This window comes from Astatotilapia calliptera, chromosome 1, assembly GCF_900246225.1.
Source record: "Astatotilapia calliptera chromosome 1, fAstCal1.2, whole genome shotgun sequence".
NCBI classification, from domain to species: Eukaryota; Metazoa; Chordata; class Actinopteri; order Cichliformes; family Cichlidae; genus Astatotilapia; species Astatotilapia calliptera.
The window spans coordinates 22927585-22945058 of NC_039302.1; the positions used below are offsets into that span (position 1 = coordinate 22927585).

At 41.7% G+C, this 17474-nt stretch overlaps 1 long non-coding RNA gene across 2 annotated transcripts; it reads left to right on the top strand.

The window, feature by feature from the left end:
- The first annotated feature begins 660 nt into the window (after window positions 1-660).
- On the top strand, window positions 661-17447 carry LOC113023888 (uncharacterized). Of its 2 annotated transcripts, XR_003272609.1 has the most exons (5): window positions 661-950; window positions 1029-1214; window positions 11960-12064; window positions 13860-14169; window positions 17019-17447. It is a non-coding gene; the product is annotated as an uncharacterized LOC113023888 (long non-coding RNA). The 2 variants fall into 2 exon arrangements; XR_003272610.1 differs by lacking the exon at window positions 11960-12064 and having other exon boundaries at window positions 664-950.
- The last annotated feature ends 27 nt before the right edge of the window (window positions 17448-17474 follow it).

The following is a 17474-nucleotide window of genomic DNA, read 5'->3' on the forward strand; positions in this document are numbered from 1 at the left end:
AAAGAATAACAATGTGTCAAGCATTAAAAAAATCAGGATCAATAAGTACAAATGTGCTAGACATTAATGTCATAGTTTTTGCCTTCAAAGTATCCTGATGGTCATGGCAAGGTCACGTCTTTAGGACATACCGTGTTATTGTGCTGTTACAGTTTCAGCAGTAATCAAATATCAACATACACTCGGATATTATAAAGTTTATCCAAAAAGTTTATCCAAAACATGTACATGTTCAAGTTCAAACAGTTCTTCTGCTTGCCTTCAGGGCATGCAGAATTAAAGCATTTCATTTCAGAGGTCTGCATCTGCACTGAGCATTTCCGATATAACCACTGCTGGACGACACGGTACATGGATTTAAACTGTAACATTATCATAAGGAATGTGGTCCCTTAAACACCGCGGACTGAACAAGTTTGTCTTTTATGAATGAATGAATCTTCTGCTGCCCCGACCTGTAGTTCCGAACCAAACACAACTCTTGAGATGATCCTGCTCATAAAATATTCCCAGATTACCAGACCTCAGTTTTCATGGCCAACAGAACATTAACATGCTTATTGCTCTCGCCGATTATCCTCACTATGTACGGTACATTAGCGAACTGTACGATTGGCCAACCCCCTGCCTGTGCAATCAACAGAGAGCGTGAATGAATGATCAGCCATTAGCAGGTCGGGTGTGAACTGTGAAAATGGGCTCTCACACCAATGACTGCAGGAGGCCTTGATTTGCTTTAGCCTAGCTTAGCAACCTGCTAGCAAGGACCGAGCGGTTGTTAACACTGTGGCAGTGCGTGAGCTAGCGTTAGCCTGCCCAATGTAATGCAGTGGAATACGGACTAGTGTAGCGTGTTGAAGCCCAGTCTAGTGGAGTGCTGTGTGCAAGATCATAGTAAGACTCCTTGCTAGCATATGCTTGTGTTTAATGCAGCGACCTGCTTCTGCATGGTGAGTTTACACATACCCTGCAGTGAAGGTAGTGTGTGTGTGTGCGTGTAATATCAGTAATCAGTGTACCTCACACAGACAGAGTATAACTAGGCCCGGTGTGGTGAGAGTGGCTGAGACCAGCTCTCTGCCAGCCCAAGTTGACTGTTTCAGCCGCTTTGTGTGTGTTTGTGGTCATGGATACTAAGACTGGAGGCTCCACCTTCAGATGCCGTCTAGGCAGCCAAGGCCCCTCAAGGTCCAGGTAATAGGACCTTGGTCCAGGTAATAAGTGTCTTTGTTTGTGCTGTCTTCTCTTCATGTTGCATTTTATTTATTTATTTTAGAGAGTGGGGGGTCCTTCAATACCCCTGTGAGTTCTCTGTGTGTGTATGTGTGTGTCCTCCTGCCTGTGCAAATGTTAGTTTAATGCATTTATGACCTTTATGCAGTACACATGAGGAAAGCAAAGAGATGAACTCTGTTATCAGTGTTACAGGAATGCTGCAGAAAGGGTGCACGGAGCTTTGTGTGTGCCTGTGTTTGTGTGGCTCAAGCAGTGTTGGTCTGCTCTCTGTGGATCGGATGCTATTAGAGTTACCAGCATGAAGGCAGCAACATGTCCAGGGTCAAGAGAAGATTTCTGATGGACAGGAAAAAAAAAAGTGCCAAGTGATCCTTGGTTGCGTTTTGTTGAAGTAAATGTAAAAAAATAAAACACAAGGAAATAGAGAAGGGATTCACTTGTGAGGAAAGTAAAGCAAAATGGGTATTGTGTGAAATGTGACCTTTTGTTGTATCTAATTGAAATAGAAAATGCTGGGAAAAGTAAGAAGGAACTTATTAAACCAGATTTTTAAAACTGTTTTATTCTTTTTAAACTGCTAGAGATAAAGGAGACGGTAGTTCAAACAAGCCAGAGCCAATGGCACATTAGTCACAATGAAGAAATCAAGACCGTTCTGATCATGTACAATTTTCCACTTTATCTTGTTTGACAGTGTTGAGAGATGGGTGTGAGAGGGGTGAGAAAGCGTGATACTGTATTTCAGCATCATGCTTATTTGGTTTTTCCACCTTCACACCCCGGTCAAATTTCACGGCACAGAACCATAGCTGCATGACGGTTCATCGTAGTCCCTCGAATCAGTGGACCAGAGTGGACCCGAGGCCGCTGACTGAGCACACAGCTCGCTGGTATTAGCTCAGCGCGCTGGCGTCTGCAGTGTGCATGGTTAATTCGGCTGTTGTTGTCGCTTACGTGTGTCCCAGTGGAGCCAGGGCGCGTTGGTTCGCAAGCCTGGTTTTAGTTCCACTCACTAGTCTACATGCACACATGGAAACTGATGTGAGATCCCTCTGGGCTCTTCCATCACTTCATGTGTGAAAAACCTGAAACTCTTACCTAATACGGACTACATTAGTTTGGTATTTTGTATTTGATTGATGGCGACCATTGAGGCTCAGAATATATATACATATTTTGTTTTTGCTTTGTTTGTTTTTTTTCTTTGCACGAGCTTTCAGGTTTATTTCTGAGTTAAAATAATTGGCTCATCTATACTGCAGGCTAATACATTTCCCTCTACATCAACATATTTTGAGACGTAACTCAACTAATTGTAAATTATGCTTATCATTAAACTTTTAAATTATGTGTTTACATTGTATTTGTTTCAGGTGCAATAATAAAAATATGTATGTGTATTTATGGGGGCTGATGCAAGACAGTAAGCACGCATATAACCTTACTTTTCAAGGTCAAGCAGCTCTTTCTGTTTTCTATAATGATGACCTCTCTGTTCCCTGTCACTGAACAGCTCAAGGACCTCAGATCCAACTGTCATATTCACATCACAGCACTTACCCAGGCTACCCTGTCCATCACCAGAAACAAACATTTCATTATCATTCTAAATCACTGGCAGATCACTAATTCATCCCTCATGCACTCAGATTTAGGCATATTTTTGAATAATTCAGTGTTATTTGTTCATTCCGTGTTCTTCCTTACATTAACATCTCACTTTCTGCATCCGTACTGGCTCATCTTTGTGATGTGACCAGTGGCTGTGTGATAAGAAGGCTAAATAATGAGTAAGCTTTAAAACAAGTAATGGTTGAGCTTTACTATCAAACTCTCACACTGGGGATTTGTAGATTAGTGTTGCTTTTTGATTCCACACCCTCAACCCGTTGATGTGGCGTTGCATAGATGTTGTTGCCCTGATCATCATTCAGGCTTGGAGTCATAATAATGAGCAACAGGATGGGTGCAGCAAGAGACGGCGAGACAAATACTGGGTGCATGTGATGTTAAGTGTAAGCTCTCTTAACTGGATTCACCTGATTTGCGCCTGTTCATGCCCCAGTGTGCTCAGGCATGCTAGCTGTTCAGCACCCAGGCTCATTATAAGGCCTAATTCAATTGACCTGGGGATGTAAACACATCTGTACGCAAATATAAGCGGGCCAATTTGGAGTGCCGCGACACTGAGCTGCAGTGATTTGTTGTACCGAGAGGATAATCAGCACAGAGCCTGAAAAGTAATAGTGAGGAGGCAGTAGCAATAAAGTAGTTACTGTCTGCTCAGGGACAAAAAAAAAAAAAGATGAAGGGGTGGTGGTGAGGGGTGGGGGCAGTGCAAGCTCAGCTAGTGTCCCATGCTTACTTGGGTGTAATGACCCATCAGTGGTGACATCTTGTTTCATCAACTTCTGCTTCCTTTCACTTGTCTATCTGGGCTGAGTCTCTCCTTATCTGCTGCCCTTCTCCCCTCCTGCCTACTGAAATCTGTCTTCCTCTCTCGTGTTTTCATTTTCTGTTGGCCTGTATCTACTTCTCCTCTCAGCTAGATGCAAAGGGTTACACTGAACCACATAGTGGAGGACGTACAGTTTCAGAGCATCTTGTATTCTGTGAGAAGGATCAAAGACCCATTGATTTTTTATTTTTTTTTTGAAATCGCTGCTGGCATACAATCATTTAGTCAGATTTTGCTAAATGAGCGGGTAATAAATTTGATTGTGTAATTGTTATACAGATCAATTTAGAGCAAATAGCTGTATTTGAAAGTGGAACAAGCTTGATTAAGTTATCACACAATTTTGATAATCCAGTAATCGTGTAATTCTTTTAAAGCAAAATAGCAAAAAAAAATCCTCCTGTGACACTAAATTGAATATCATTTGTTTGGGTTTTCATCATATGAGATGCAAGATGCCATTGTGCACCTGTGGAACTGAAATGGATTGTGACAAAACAAGAAAATGATTGCCATAATGACCGGTAATTAAAGTAATAGCTTATCAATTATTTGAATTCTAATTATTGCATGGTTTTAATTTTTTGTATTTAGCAAGCTGGCTTGACCTTCGCTACATGTCGTACCCCTGCTGTCTCTCTCCATGTTTTCTGTCTGTATCTAATACACAATATAAATGCACACTTTTTTTATTTTTTAAATATCCTGGACAGACAGAAGTAAGATAGGTGAAGTAAGAGGAAGCAGTGTGAATCAAAAACAGTATAACGACATTGTAACTGCGTGTGTGTGTGTGTGTGTGTGTGTGTGTGTGTGTGTGTGTGTGTGTGTGTGTGTGTGTATGCGCGCACATGTACGCTTGTGTGTGTGAATGTGTGTATGGGAAGAGGCACGGGGGCCGAGCTGACGAGGCCTCTCACTGGGATACTGGCAGGCCTTACTTGCCGCAGGCCCAGCTCTCAGCTCCACCTCTGACAGGCTTCATACTTATTGCTCAATGACATTCGATGTTTTCCTTCAGTTTGCTGTAAGATTGATTTCTCAGATATGTTTGAAATATCTCCAGAGCCCTAGAGCGTGGTGACTGGCACAGTGGCACAGAGAAAGAGAGAGAGACAGAGAGGTGGTGCAATCGGGGAGTAGAGGAGAGGATGGTGTGTTCGAGGCTAAGGATAAGTTGTAAGGAAGAAGAACAGTGTAGAATTCTCCAGTTTTGCATGAATGGGAGGACGTCTTTATGATGCTTTTAGCTTTTGAACTTTTTGCCATCTTTGAAAATTTAGCCAACTGAAATTTTACAACAAAACAGAGAAGCATGAGCTTGTTCATTCATTCAGTTCAGTTTTATTTTTATAGCTCCAAATCACAGAAACGGTTGCCTCAAGGCAAAGACGGTAAGGTAAAGACAATAATACAGTGAACACCCCAACAATCAGATGAGCCCCTGTGAACAAGCACTTGATGACAGCGGGAAGGAAGATCTCGGTTTTAACAGGAATAAACCTCCAGCAGAAACGGGCACAGTCAGGTCTTGGGGGTGAGGGGAGAAAGACAGGACAAAAGACACACTGTAGGAAAGAGATGAATAATAACCAATGATTAAAGTTTGTGTGTAACCAAATAGTACATTTGTAAATCTCATCTTATGTTCAGATAGATTGTTCAATTCACATTATTAAATGCCTGAAAAAAGGGGGTGGCCCAGTGGTTGAGTGTCTGGAGCGCATACCTCAGTAGCATTCTCTCAGCAGTGAGCTTTCGGTTTCAGTTTTTAACCCATTTTTCCTGCCTGTGTGCACTTCCAGTATCGAATGAATGCCTGAACAATCTTCCTCAAAATAATACCAGAAAACAGTAGAAATGGCTTAAAACATGGAATCCTAGAGCTGTGGTTGAGGCCACGATGTGAAGTTTCCTTGTAACAAAGAAAATGTATGTATTGCCTTTCATGACGTGAGTGTTTCCATAAAGTTACATGACTGTGAAAAAGGGTGATACTGCAGAAAAATCACAAAAAACCCCATCGCTCTGTAGAGTTTAAAAGTCCTTTGTCTTTCCAAAGTCCAAAAGTTAAATATTTTCAGTGACATAAAACGCACAATAATAGTGGGTTCCAGAATGAATGTGAAGTTGGAATTTTCGAGTTTGGAATATGAATCTTGAACACCTCCTCAACTTGCATTTCCTACTCGGAAAGTTGGAACAGCCCCAGCAACCACGAGTTAACAATCCAAGATGGCGGCAGCAAACATAAACAGTAATGAAGCTGTAAAACTTGGAATCTGTGCTGCTGCTGCTGCTGCTGTGTGTTTGTGACTCGCTAAATAAGCCGTACACCTTACTGCAGCAAATTCCAAGTTCCGAGGTATTTTGAATCTCTCCATGGAACCTGATACCTGACAGGCAATTAGTCCAAGATCTGGAGAGGCCTGACGGTCCCTTTAGCGTGGCCCCTGTTGTGGCATCGTACCTCTCTCTCTCTTCCAAGGTGTTTATCCTGTTTGCAGAGGGGCCTGTAATGAAATTTTCCCCTTTGTGAAAATGCATCCTCTGTGCATATTGCATTATGTCACATCTCATCAGTGAGCATTTGATCACATCTACTGCTTTGTTTTCTCTGGAAGAAGGTGGGGGGGGGGGGGGCACAGATCAACTGTTTTAAACTCTTTAATGCAATTTAACAATGCCACATATTCTTTTCACGTTTCATTGGGGTCCTTTACGTGTGAAATTACAGAGCCTTGCCTAGCCTGACTGACACAGCGCAGCAGAGGCAGGGTCACACCGAAGCGCCAGATGTGGGAGGGAGAGCGAAATTAATTGCTACACATTGTTCAGTGGGTGTATGTGCACCTTTAGTGAATTAACCGCTCTCTGGGTGTGACTGTTTGAATAAGGGGAATTGGGTACGAGGCCTCTCGCTCACAGCTGAAGCCAACGCTAGGCGCTGCATCCAGTTTGCTTATCTGCCCCCTAAATTCACATGCTTAACTTGTCGTTTGTTAGTGCGTGAAGTAGGAAAATATTTCTATGAACAACTCGTTGCTTAGTTGTTGTTCTCAATTTCTTTGTGTTGCTCTAGCAGTTCATATCTAAAGTACATGTATGTCAAATGTATATTTTAAATCTGCTTTAACATATTTTTAAAGACAAGGAAAATGGCATTTAAATGCAATTTGAATATTCTAGATACTCTGAATCTAAGAAAGAGCCACTTAATTCGCGTGACATATTCAGACAGACAGTTTTAATTGTGATGACCTGAAAGCTGTGCATTAGGTAAAAATGGCAAACCAATTAGAGAGAGTGTCAGCATGGGCCCAATAATGTGAATCTTAATGTTGTCTCTACTGACTTGCATTGCTATTAGGTTAGACAATGAGATTGAGAGCACAGATAATGCACATTAATGACAGTTGGATGGCAGACATGAGGAGCATATGGTGCTCTCCTATGGCCATTTACAAAGTTCATACCATGCTTTCACCCATCTGGAGTATGGCAAGAAAGTCAAGTTTATATTTAAGATTTTGTGGTTTCTATAATTCAAAGAATAAAGCTTAAAATATATTTGATCTTGATTTATTTTGCTGCATTGATACCCGATTTTGTGGCAGCCATAAGATCTACAGAAAGGCAGTGCATCACCATGTTCCTCTGAGGTCTTACCATCTACACAGCAGATACAAGCCCTAACCCATGCTGCCAGCTTCATCCCTATCAGAGGAACTAACAGTGCCCACTGTAATCACGGGCCTGGCATAGTCTCCAGCATGGAGAGTTTCTCGTGGACCATCCCTTCAGAATAGGTCCTTCCACCTGGACCCCCCCCCCCCCCCCAAAAAACCCCCTGTCTCTCTATTTTTCTGGGCAATAGGAGGGTGGAAGGTTTGGGGATTTGATGGGGAGATGGTGGGTGAGGGAGGGATTGGGGAGGTAGTGGAGGTGGTGGGGGCACTCTGCTTCCCCTGGGGCTGCCTGCTGGAGCGAGGTGACCCAGCTTGTCGCTCGGTGACCTGTGAGAGGGACATTATGAAGTGTGAGTGGCTGTCACCCTAACCGCTTGTGACAGCACGGCTCCCGGCACAGCTGTGCCAGCCAGAGACCCAGGGCCCATGGAGAAAGGGGGTGGGAGAGAGGACGCTTTGGAAAAGGTGCGGACTTGGGGCGGGGTGTTCAGAGGGTGTCTGTGGTGGGGCAGGAGGTTGGGAGTAGAAGGAGAAAGAAGGTGAGGGTATCAAGGCTCCGTCTCTCATACTGGTGTAATGACTTCATCCCACTGATTCCGCTACTTAACGGATAGCCCTGCAGGTCTTTCATGTCAAAGCCAGTAGATTTGGGCTTTGAGCTACACTACATTATAGCATAGTGACGAAAGTCATAAGACCAGATGTTGTCCTTTAAGCGACCAGGGTTACATTTGTTCTAAGCCCAACTCTCAAAAACAAGGCGTTCTTTATTAGCGTTCCTATTATTTTCGCAGTTTACACAAAGAGCTTACATTTTATTGTCTCTATTGTCATTTTCAGTGAATGATTTACTCAGCAAATGTTTTGCCCCATCAACTTCCCTCAGGATAGCACAGAAAGCAAACAACAAGAGAAAATGTTTGTTTTTTTATTGTTCTTGTTCTGGCGCTTTCGTCTAAGCTGCTCTTCTTAATGATAGGTTGCAGGACCTTGAAAGGGTTTGTTCAGTGTAGCCCACTGCAAATCTCGAGTAGAAAGGTCAGAGACCTTTGACATGCCTGTGCTGTTATTTACCATCCAGTTAAACTCATTAGTTTGTGACTTGACTCGGGGAACAAAGGTGTTGCCACCCAAGTCCCAGTCAGGATCATTAAGCTTTACTTCTTTTGATGGAGTAATTGGGCACGTTGAAAGATAAAGCAATGGAACTATACATAAGTTTGATTTCTAAGGTAATGCTTAATATATTCTCAGCACTTTTTTTTTTTTTTTTGCAATACATCACAGGTGAGTACAGTTCACAAATAACCAACGAGTATTTCACACTATAAAATGCAGATAATATGTATGTGCAGCTTTTGAAAGTGTTCTGCCTCCCAGGAATATTATCTCATGCCATATGGAAAAGTCCCAAAGCCTAGTGTCAGTGTCTGACAGTTGTAGACAGCAATAACCCTACTTCCTTGTGGCTGAGCACGCAATGTGATTTCCCTCAGCAGGTCTCTAATTTCCCTAATCACTGTACAATGCAAATAGTCTCATTTACACATGGATGAGCAAACCAAGAAACACAGAGCCTCATTGATCTTAAGGTGTTCACAGGAACCAAATGAACTCGTATGTCTTATTTTATTTTCATGTGTATATCTTGAACGTGCCAGCATAGAATAGACACATACTTTTTGTTTATAGCTACAATTTGGATATCTTTGCCAACCTTAGTTTATGTCATCTGTTACCGAGAAGACTCATTTGTCGCACCTCACTGCAGGCTGCAAACAAAAAAGATGATATGAAATTGTTCTAATTGAGTAATAGTGCTGGGAAAGAGTCATTATCTCACAGAAACACAGCGTCTAGATTAAAATATCCCAAGTGAAGCTCACTTAACCAGTCAGCTTAGTTAACTACAGTGGCTAAAGTTAAAAAAAATAAAAAGAATAAAGATTTTGGTAAAAAAAAGTTTATTGCTTTTGTTTTTTCTAAAGAACAAAGAGCCTATAAAGAAAGCCATACAAGGCAATACAGCCATGAGATATGATTGTGAAATATCTTGGCAAGTTTTATATAATTTTTTTCTTCACCTTGTAGAATAAATTGTAACCTTAGTAAATTCAAGCAAATACTATACATCTCTCGGGCAGCTGGTCCAAAGTGAATGTATGCACTATTGTGTTGAGGAAAAACCTTGTTAATTCATAGTTAATTTTATTTTAGTTATCTACTATTACCAAACAATGAAATAGTAGTTAACATTTATTAATTGATTTGTAGAAAATGTCTGTTTGAAAAGTTGACACTAATATTTATAGATGTCTCGAAATGGTAATTAAGTGTGGTATAATTTGATAAAATAAAACATTTAAAAATCACATAATCAAGGAACAAATTATATTGTAAATTCATTTGACCGTTCTGACATAATAACCTGGACACCCCAACAAAATGACTGCAGAACCACAGACTGTAATACAGCGTCCAAGTCCCGTATGCAAATATCAAATGCATCTAAATGATATGTCATTAAAAGAACCAGAAAGGTTACAAACTGTTAGATGGTTAATGCTGACACATCTGATTTTCTCAGAATCCACCTTTTGACATTGGGCAAGAAAAAGTGGAAGTAAATGCTACTTTTCAGGTATAAAATTCAAATTGGTGTTCAGAATGTATATAAGTGGTTTACATTAAACTATCAGACTTTTGAAGTGAATCCCACCTCACACACATGTCACAAGACAAACACAAAAGGTCATCTTATGCCAATAATGACAACCCATTTTCATCATAATGTCATTGTTTAATAGTGAAATATTTACTTGCTTTGTATTCAGTCTTCTTTTAACTTTCTATGACTATGCTGTATCCCTCTATCCCCGCTCTGTATCTAAATCTTTCCCCTTTACTCCACACCTCTCTCTCTCTGCATCCCTCTGTCACAGCTGACCTGTGTCCTCTCTCTGCAGGGCCTCTCCTGGTAGCGCCCAGCTGGCGCGCTGGGCAGAGGCAGGAGGTAGTGCCAGCTCTACTGGTGCAGAAAGGGGCACACCAGGCAGACAGGCCCAGTGTCAGCAGCAGCAGCAGCATGCTATCCCCCTGGCTGCCATGTTCACAACACACACATATGCCCACATATATCTATATATTGCCGTAGCCTGAATGCATGCACACACCAGCATCAGTGGACCAATGCCAAATGGGTTTGGTCTGACTGGGACCTAGTTAACTGGGACAAAACATTTGTTTACACACTAGACTAGTGAAAACAGGCACAGAGACACATTGAACCACACACACATTCACATGGGAGGGCATGCAGAGACAATGCTGCATAAAGGAAAACCAGCACTGTCTTTTCCAAACTCCTTAATGATTAGTTTGACAGATCTTCAAGTCAGCCTGTGGCCCGTTGTCCCTGAAGGAGTGTGAGTTATACGGTGCAAGTAATAGAACACATATTGAACTGTGTGCATGTTATTGACTTGTAGAAGTCTTCAGGGTCAGCACTAGAAGCTGGTTGTAATTAAGAAGATGGGGACTTGGCCTCCTGCCTGTAGTTACCCCTGCAAGACTTCAGCCCAGGGTTTTCCTATGCTCTTACTATTGATTTAACTTGACCTTCTTCTGCCAGCAAGTGTATTAACCCAAGTAAAACCTTACAGCCCTGAGATCAGATCTGCAGTAATTACGATCAACAGGGAGAGGAGGAAAACATATTGCACCTCGACGTACATCATTTTGAAACTTGCGAGCTCAGGTGGCTTGAATTTAAATGTCAAGATGTATACAGACTAATGTGGCAACACTGTGACATATATAAGTAATGTGAGGTTTGGAATCGTTCATAGTGTAGTGTATTTGTAATCTTAGATTCATATGGCATATTGTTTGTTTCTGCATAGGATTTGGCTGATTTGCATACTGTTTGATTATCAGAGCCTTGCGTATTCAGCCAAACTTCCTCACTGTTGTTTGTATGTGTGTGTATTTTGACCTCTTTACACAGAGAGCCCCCCAATTGTGCCCCAGCAGCCAGCCGAGCTCAGTCAAGCGAAGCCTATATGCTCACTGGCATTTCACACACCCAAACGCGTGCATGCAAACACACATGAATATCACTTATCCAGCTGGGCTCGAATGCCGCACACTCTCTCACTGTCATACACACACACACACGCACATTACTTTAGATATGGAAATAGTGGTTAGGGTGTTATTCCCTAATGTACACCTTGTATAGCACCTCTGTCCAACAAAAAAAACCCAACCTCAGTCACATCTCCACTCCAATCAGTCCAACTCTTGCTTCACTCTGCAGGTCGGCCCACCCTTTGCCATTACCAGGATTTGAGGCACACTTCCGCCTTAAAAGTTGTACACCACTACCTTTGATAATCAAGATGGAACCTAATTGAGCTCACCCATGCAGAAGATGCTCTCGCCTTTTTCGCGCACACACACTTTTTGAGGAGATGGGGGCCTATACTGTTTCAGCTCATCCAACTGTGAGATTCTCCTTTCCCCTTTCCAGTCCTGCCATCATCTCACTAATGGTGTTTCTATCTCTTCTCCATAGGAGGTAAATGAAGCTTTTAAGCAGGGCGGAGGGAAGGGGGACCGCTGAAAAGATTAATTGACTTTCTACAGAGCTTCACTTATCCTCCTCTGGCACCTTTGACTTGTGAGTGTATTTGTGTTTGGATTACATGATTATATCACCGTCATTGCAGCAATTTGTGGTTTGTTCAAAAACTGTTTGAAAATATCAAACTGTGTCCCATCAGCCATTTCATCCACAGTGGCTACTTGATAACTCTCTGTACAATTAGAGCAAAGATTGGTGGCATTCGTGGTTAAATTGTTTGTGATTATAAATGAAATGAACTTTTCTCCAGTTAAATTTATATGTGAGTGAAGCAATACGCAGAGTAACATCAGTGTGGTATTTCTTATTGATTCTGTTCCCTTTTAGGACCATAATTCTGGCACAAAACTAGCTACACGAATGGATAAGTGCAGGTTTGATGCCTTGATTTATCCTCAACACTATTAAAAAACTTTAATGCCACTTTAATATAGATTTGAATTAAAGAGCCAGATAACAACCCTGCAGCAGTCCATAAAGTTTGACGTCACATAAAGTATGTACAGAAATATACTGCTGAAGTTGAGCACTTGGGACTGATGGTGGAAAAAAATGAATGAACAATGTATATTTTAATTTTAAAACTTCTGTAGTAAGACACTAATATAACTGAAGAGTTTATACTTAACCCTGTTGCACCGAAATCTTTTGTTGTGTTGCCTTCATATTGCTGTACTTATTTTATTTCTTAAAATCTGCACAGGATTTCTTACAAATTTAGTGAGTATAAAGTGGTAAATATTTTTCCCTCCTTTGATTTAGCTGCTGTGCACCAGACACCATTGCTACAGCAGACATTGTTGTTTTATTCAACACTGTAACATATCCTTCCTTCAGAAGCTAAGTTGGCTTGAAATTGCTTTGATGAGCAGTGCAACAGAAAAAGGCTGGGTGGAGTCTACTGCATAGACTACAGTGTGCCACGTATCGCACCTGTTTGTCACAGAGCTCTGGCATATAGCTGGGAGATGTAATTCGTATTGTATTAATTGTAAGATACAAAGGGTGAATTATAGCATAACACCAATACAAGGAAAGTTCTCACACAGTTTAAAATGACAACAAATCTTACACCTGGACTCATTCTTATGCAGAACCTCTAAAGTACAGTTAACTGATTTTAGAGTCCCTCTCTTCCGGCCTGACACATGTTCATGGACACACACACATGTAATGAAAGGTAATGCATCTGCTTCTCATATAGAGAGAAGTCTGACTATGTATGCCGGTGTGATGAGAGTGCGAGGGAGAGAGCGCAGAGAAGCAAAATGTGTGAAAGTACTGAGTTCGCTCCCTACCCCCATCTTCCTGCTATAAACTCTACCACCCACAGCTGCACACACTTCTCCTGTCACGGTGATAATCTCTTTGTCAGGAGCCGTCTGTTAGAGATTTGTCCGTCTGATTCGGTGAATGTCCGAGTGGCAGGTCGAGCTGTAATGCCACAGGGTGTCCAAGGGTCTGTGTCTCTGTGTGTGTGTGTTTATATGCATGTACGCACATCCAGTGCCATAGGTGGTGGGATATCTGTCCCTGTCAGTGTGTATATCCCTTTTCTTTGGACCTCTGTTTTGTGACAGAAGGGGAATGTTGGAATATAAAGGCAAAGATGTAACTAAAGAGGAGACTGTTATAATGTGAATTATTAGCTGTTCTAACTTTGAAGTGATTCCTACAGTGAAAAAGTGAGCAATGTGAAGCTGCAATTTGGTGACGTACTCGTTTAGCCATGTTATGGCCTCTAACCCTCATGCTAACACAGTCAATTTGGATTTAACCCAGATGTTAGCGCTACCTACAGATGGCATAACATGTCATCCTTTTCCAACAGGCTATGGTTATAGCTGCTACCCCAGCAGGACCCCTTCTTGTCAGCCACTAATGCTGTGACTGACATCCATCAACTATGAGCCACCACAAGATGGGTAAACATGATAGAGGGCAAGAACTGGTTGTGTCCCAGCCATTTGTGAATGACTCCTCAACTGAAATGAGGGTAACCTGGATGGCGACGTCAACACAGACCTCAATTTAGACAAAATGAAGGAGGACAAGGATGACACCACCTTCCAGCAGTTGACCTGGCGTGTATTTACATTTCTCAGGAGGTGCACATCAGAAGAAACTGTTCTGGTTATGTCGTAAGTTACGATGTACATCTGACGCAGAACTATAATTTATGTGTTACTGCAGATTGATCTCACTATACAGCAAAGTCAGCATGTTCCCTTAACATTGTCACATTGTTTATCAAGAAAAGACTTGGAAGATATGAATCCAAGCCTTGTACTCTGGTATAAAATGTATGTAGTTTATACACTTATTCCATGCTCTTCCTGTGGAGGAGTCCAAGGCTGTGGGTGAGCCTTGCAGTCTCTGGTGGGACAGTCTTGTGGTTAAACCTGTCAATCATGGACAAAGAAGGCTGGAGTCATGGACGTACCCTGTGTCCCGCCAAAGGTCTTTTGTGGCCCAGTCTTGGAGAAAATGAAAGACAGAAAGACGGAGAAGCTTTCGTCCTCTGCCTACCACAAAAATCAAATTCACTACCCCACCAGGTGCATAGAGCTAGCATTGCAGCTCCAGCAGTGGCAGTGAGGGATAGGCAAAGTGGAGTTAAAATGCAGAGAGGAGAGTGTGTCCCAATCTGCTCAGGAGGCCAAGGCAGGCAGAAACCACAAGGCTTTCGGGTAAAGCATTTATTTCTAGTGGTGGCTGCAAGAAACTTGTCATGCCCAAAGGAGGGTAAGAAGAAGTGTTTGACCTAACGTTTAATCAGTATTCTGTATCACCTCATGAAGGGATGGAAAGGGTAAACTAATGCCCTCATAGTTTATGATTCAGGTGCTTCTGCAGTTCCCAGTTTATCAGGTCTTTCTCGTACTGCTTTCCATTTGAATTGGGAAGCCAGAAAGTTCAACTTCAAAATTAGAATTTGCAACTGGAATGCCCCCTCAACTCAGATTTCCAACTCAGAAAGCTGGAGAGCACTTCCAGCCCTGATTTCACAATCCAAGATGGCAGCAGTGAACATATATAGTAAAACTGTAAAACCTGTAATCTGTGCTCACACTGTTGTGTGTGACTCATTACATAAGCCATGCACAGCCAGCTTCTATCTGTGAGTGCACACACATTGCAAGTTTTGTGATGTATTAGTGGCTCTAACTTGCCTAGGGAGTATAAAAAATATGTTTTTTTTTCTTTCTCTTCTGACTACTGCTGCTACTACTACTCTTCCCAACTCCAATATCTTACTTAGGTGGATGGAATCCAGCATCAGTCTCCATCCCCTCTAGTTCAAAGAGAGGAGATGCTAGGACAAATGACAGTGCCACCAAGCACCCCTTCAGTATCATCAGTCACTTCGAAATACTTTGTTAGTGTCACCAAGTGTGACCACTTCATTTTGCTCAGGGGGTAACAAAACAATGAAAGTATTCTGCAGCCAGGCAGTTTGCCAATTGTAGGGTGTCCAACCAAAAACAAAAACATAACAAAAGAAACTCTCTTTCCCTTCATCCCCAGCAGGAGGAGCTCCTGTTCTTTTTAAGGGCAAGGGAATGGAAAAGGCCCCCACTTCTTGGCTTGGCTTGAGCATATGTCATTTCTCATGTCCCAAAAGCACAGACTACAGTTTGCTGTGAAACTACCAAAATGTTTTACTTCAGTAGCCAGCGGCTATATTTCAGACATCTCTGCATGCAGGTGATCAGCAGAGGTCTCCCAAAGAGGAGGCTCAGAAATGGCATTTAATATTGCCATTAAAAAAAAACCCAACTAACAAACAAACAAACAAACAAAACTCTGACGAAAAGCAGGGTTATCTCTCGCTGAATGTATTAAACACTTACAAAAGTACATGTACATTGAGAAAGAGTGCTTGGGCCTGTCAACCCCTCCATCCAGGATGAAAGCTACACTGGCTCAGCCAACGCTGGAAGTCAGTACCTCAGGTTCGGCCTAGCATACTGTAGCTCAGCTTCTGGAGGGCTGATACAGTCTGGTTGTGGGGTACATCTCACATAGACTGAGGATGTGGATCTAGGACTGCAGCTTGACTGGTTTGTCATTAAAAGACATGGTGTTAAGGTGACTGTACCAGGGGATTTCCTAAGTGGAACACTTCACTTCCCAGGGATTTCATAAAGTAACAGTGTTTCTTGTTTTGTTTTGTTGGGTTTTTTGTTGTTGTTGTTTTGTCTTTGCATCCATCTTGGTCTTCCTCATCTTTATGACAATATGAAATAGCTTTTTAAAAAAAATAAAAAATAATGTAGCGATGAGACAACCAAAATACTGCAAATATTAATGTCTTAACTTTACAGAAAAATGTCATGTCCCTTTCAACAACACCACTGTTGGTACTAAATCAGAAAGTTGCTTACATAGGCATTTGAAAACTTGCATATTGCAGGGTGCTAACCTGTATCAGGTGCTAACCAGTTTTCCAACTCATGGTTTACTTAAATATCCACAGATTTAAAAATAATAATAATAATATGATATAAAATCCTAAGACCAAAACCAATCATTTGTATTTTTCCATAGTCATAAGGTACAAAGATTTCAATAAATTCAAAATGGCGATATACTCTTAAGATTCTAAGTACATTTTTGAAGTTCTCCCCTTATGAAAAGATAACATAAAATCTGACAAAGCTGTAATTGCCGGGTTGAGTTATTGTTTCTCAAAGCTTTTGTTCTTTCTTTTGCCTTTCATCTCTCCCCTCCCGACACCTTCTCCTTGCTATGTCTGTTGTTTGGTCTCCTCTTGTCACTCCACTGCAATCATCTTCACAGGGGGGCTTGTCATCTGTATCTACTCATATCCTACAATCCCTTTTGCTCCGAGCACTACTGCACTTAAATGTCAGGGCTGATGAGCCCGCCACACCCACCTGACACATCAGCTCAGTGCCTGCTAAAAGCTTTTATGGTGTGCCTGGTGGTTGATATAAATTAAAGAGTTTTCCTTCTTCTTTTTCAGGGATTATGGCTCTAAAGGGACAACTTCAAGTAAGCAGTGGAAAGAGAGCAAAAGGATGGACTATGATTGGTTGCCATCTAGTGGCTTTAACTCTGGCTTGCTGCTGCTGCTGCTGCACCATGAAGGTTTAAAATGTTGGGTTTAGTAGGTTTCACTCCTAAAAAAGGCAGGTAATAAGAGATTTCCTCTACCCCTCACAGGCAAGTTGGTGTCAAACATTTTTCTCAGTACTTGTAGATATTAGGAAATGGTTATTAATGACTGGAAAATAATTTCTTTTGGTGTGACCCTTCTTATTAAATATAAAACTACACTGACTTCACAGCAATTAAATGGAACAGGACCTTTTGTTTATGTTATGAAAATATAGATTTTTACAAGCCAAATCCTTATTAGGCAATGGCTGATTGATTGCATGCAGGTTAATGTCATCGATCACGTTACTGGGAGCGCTTC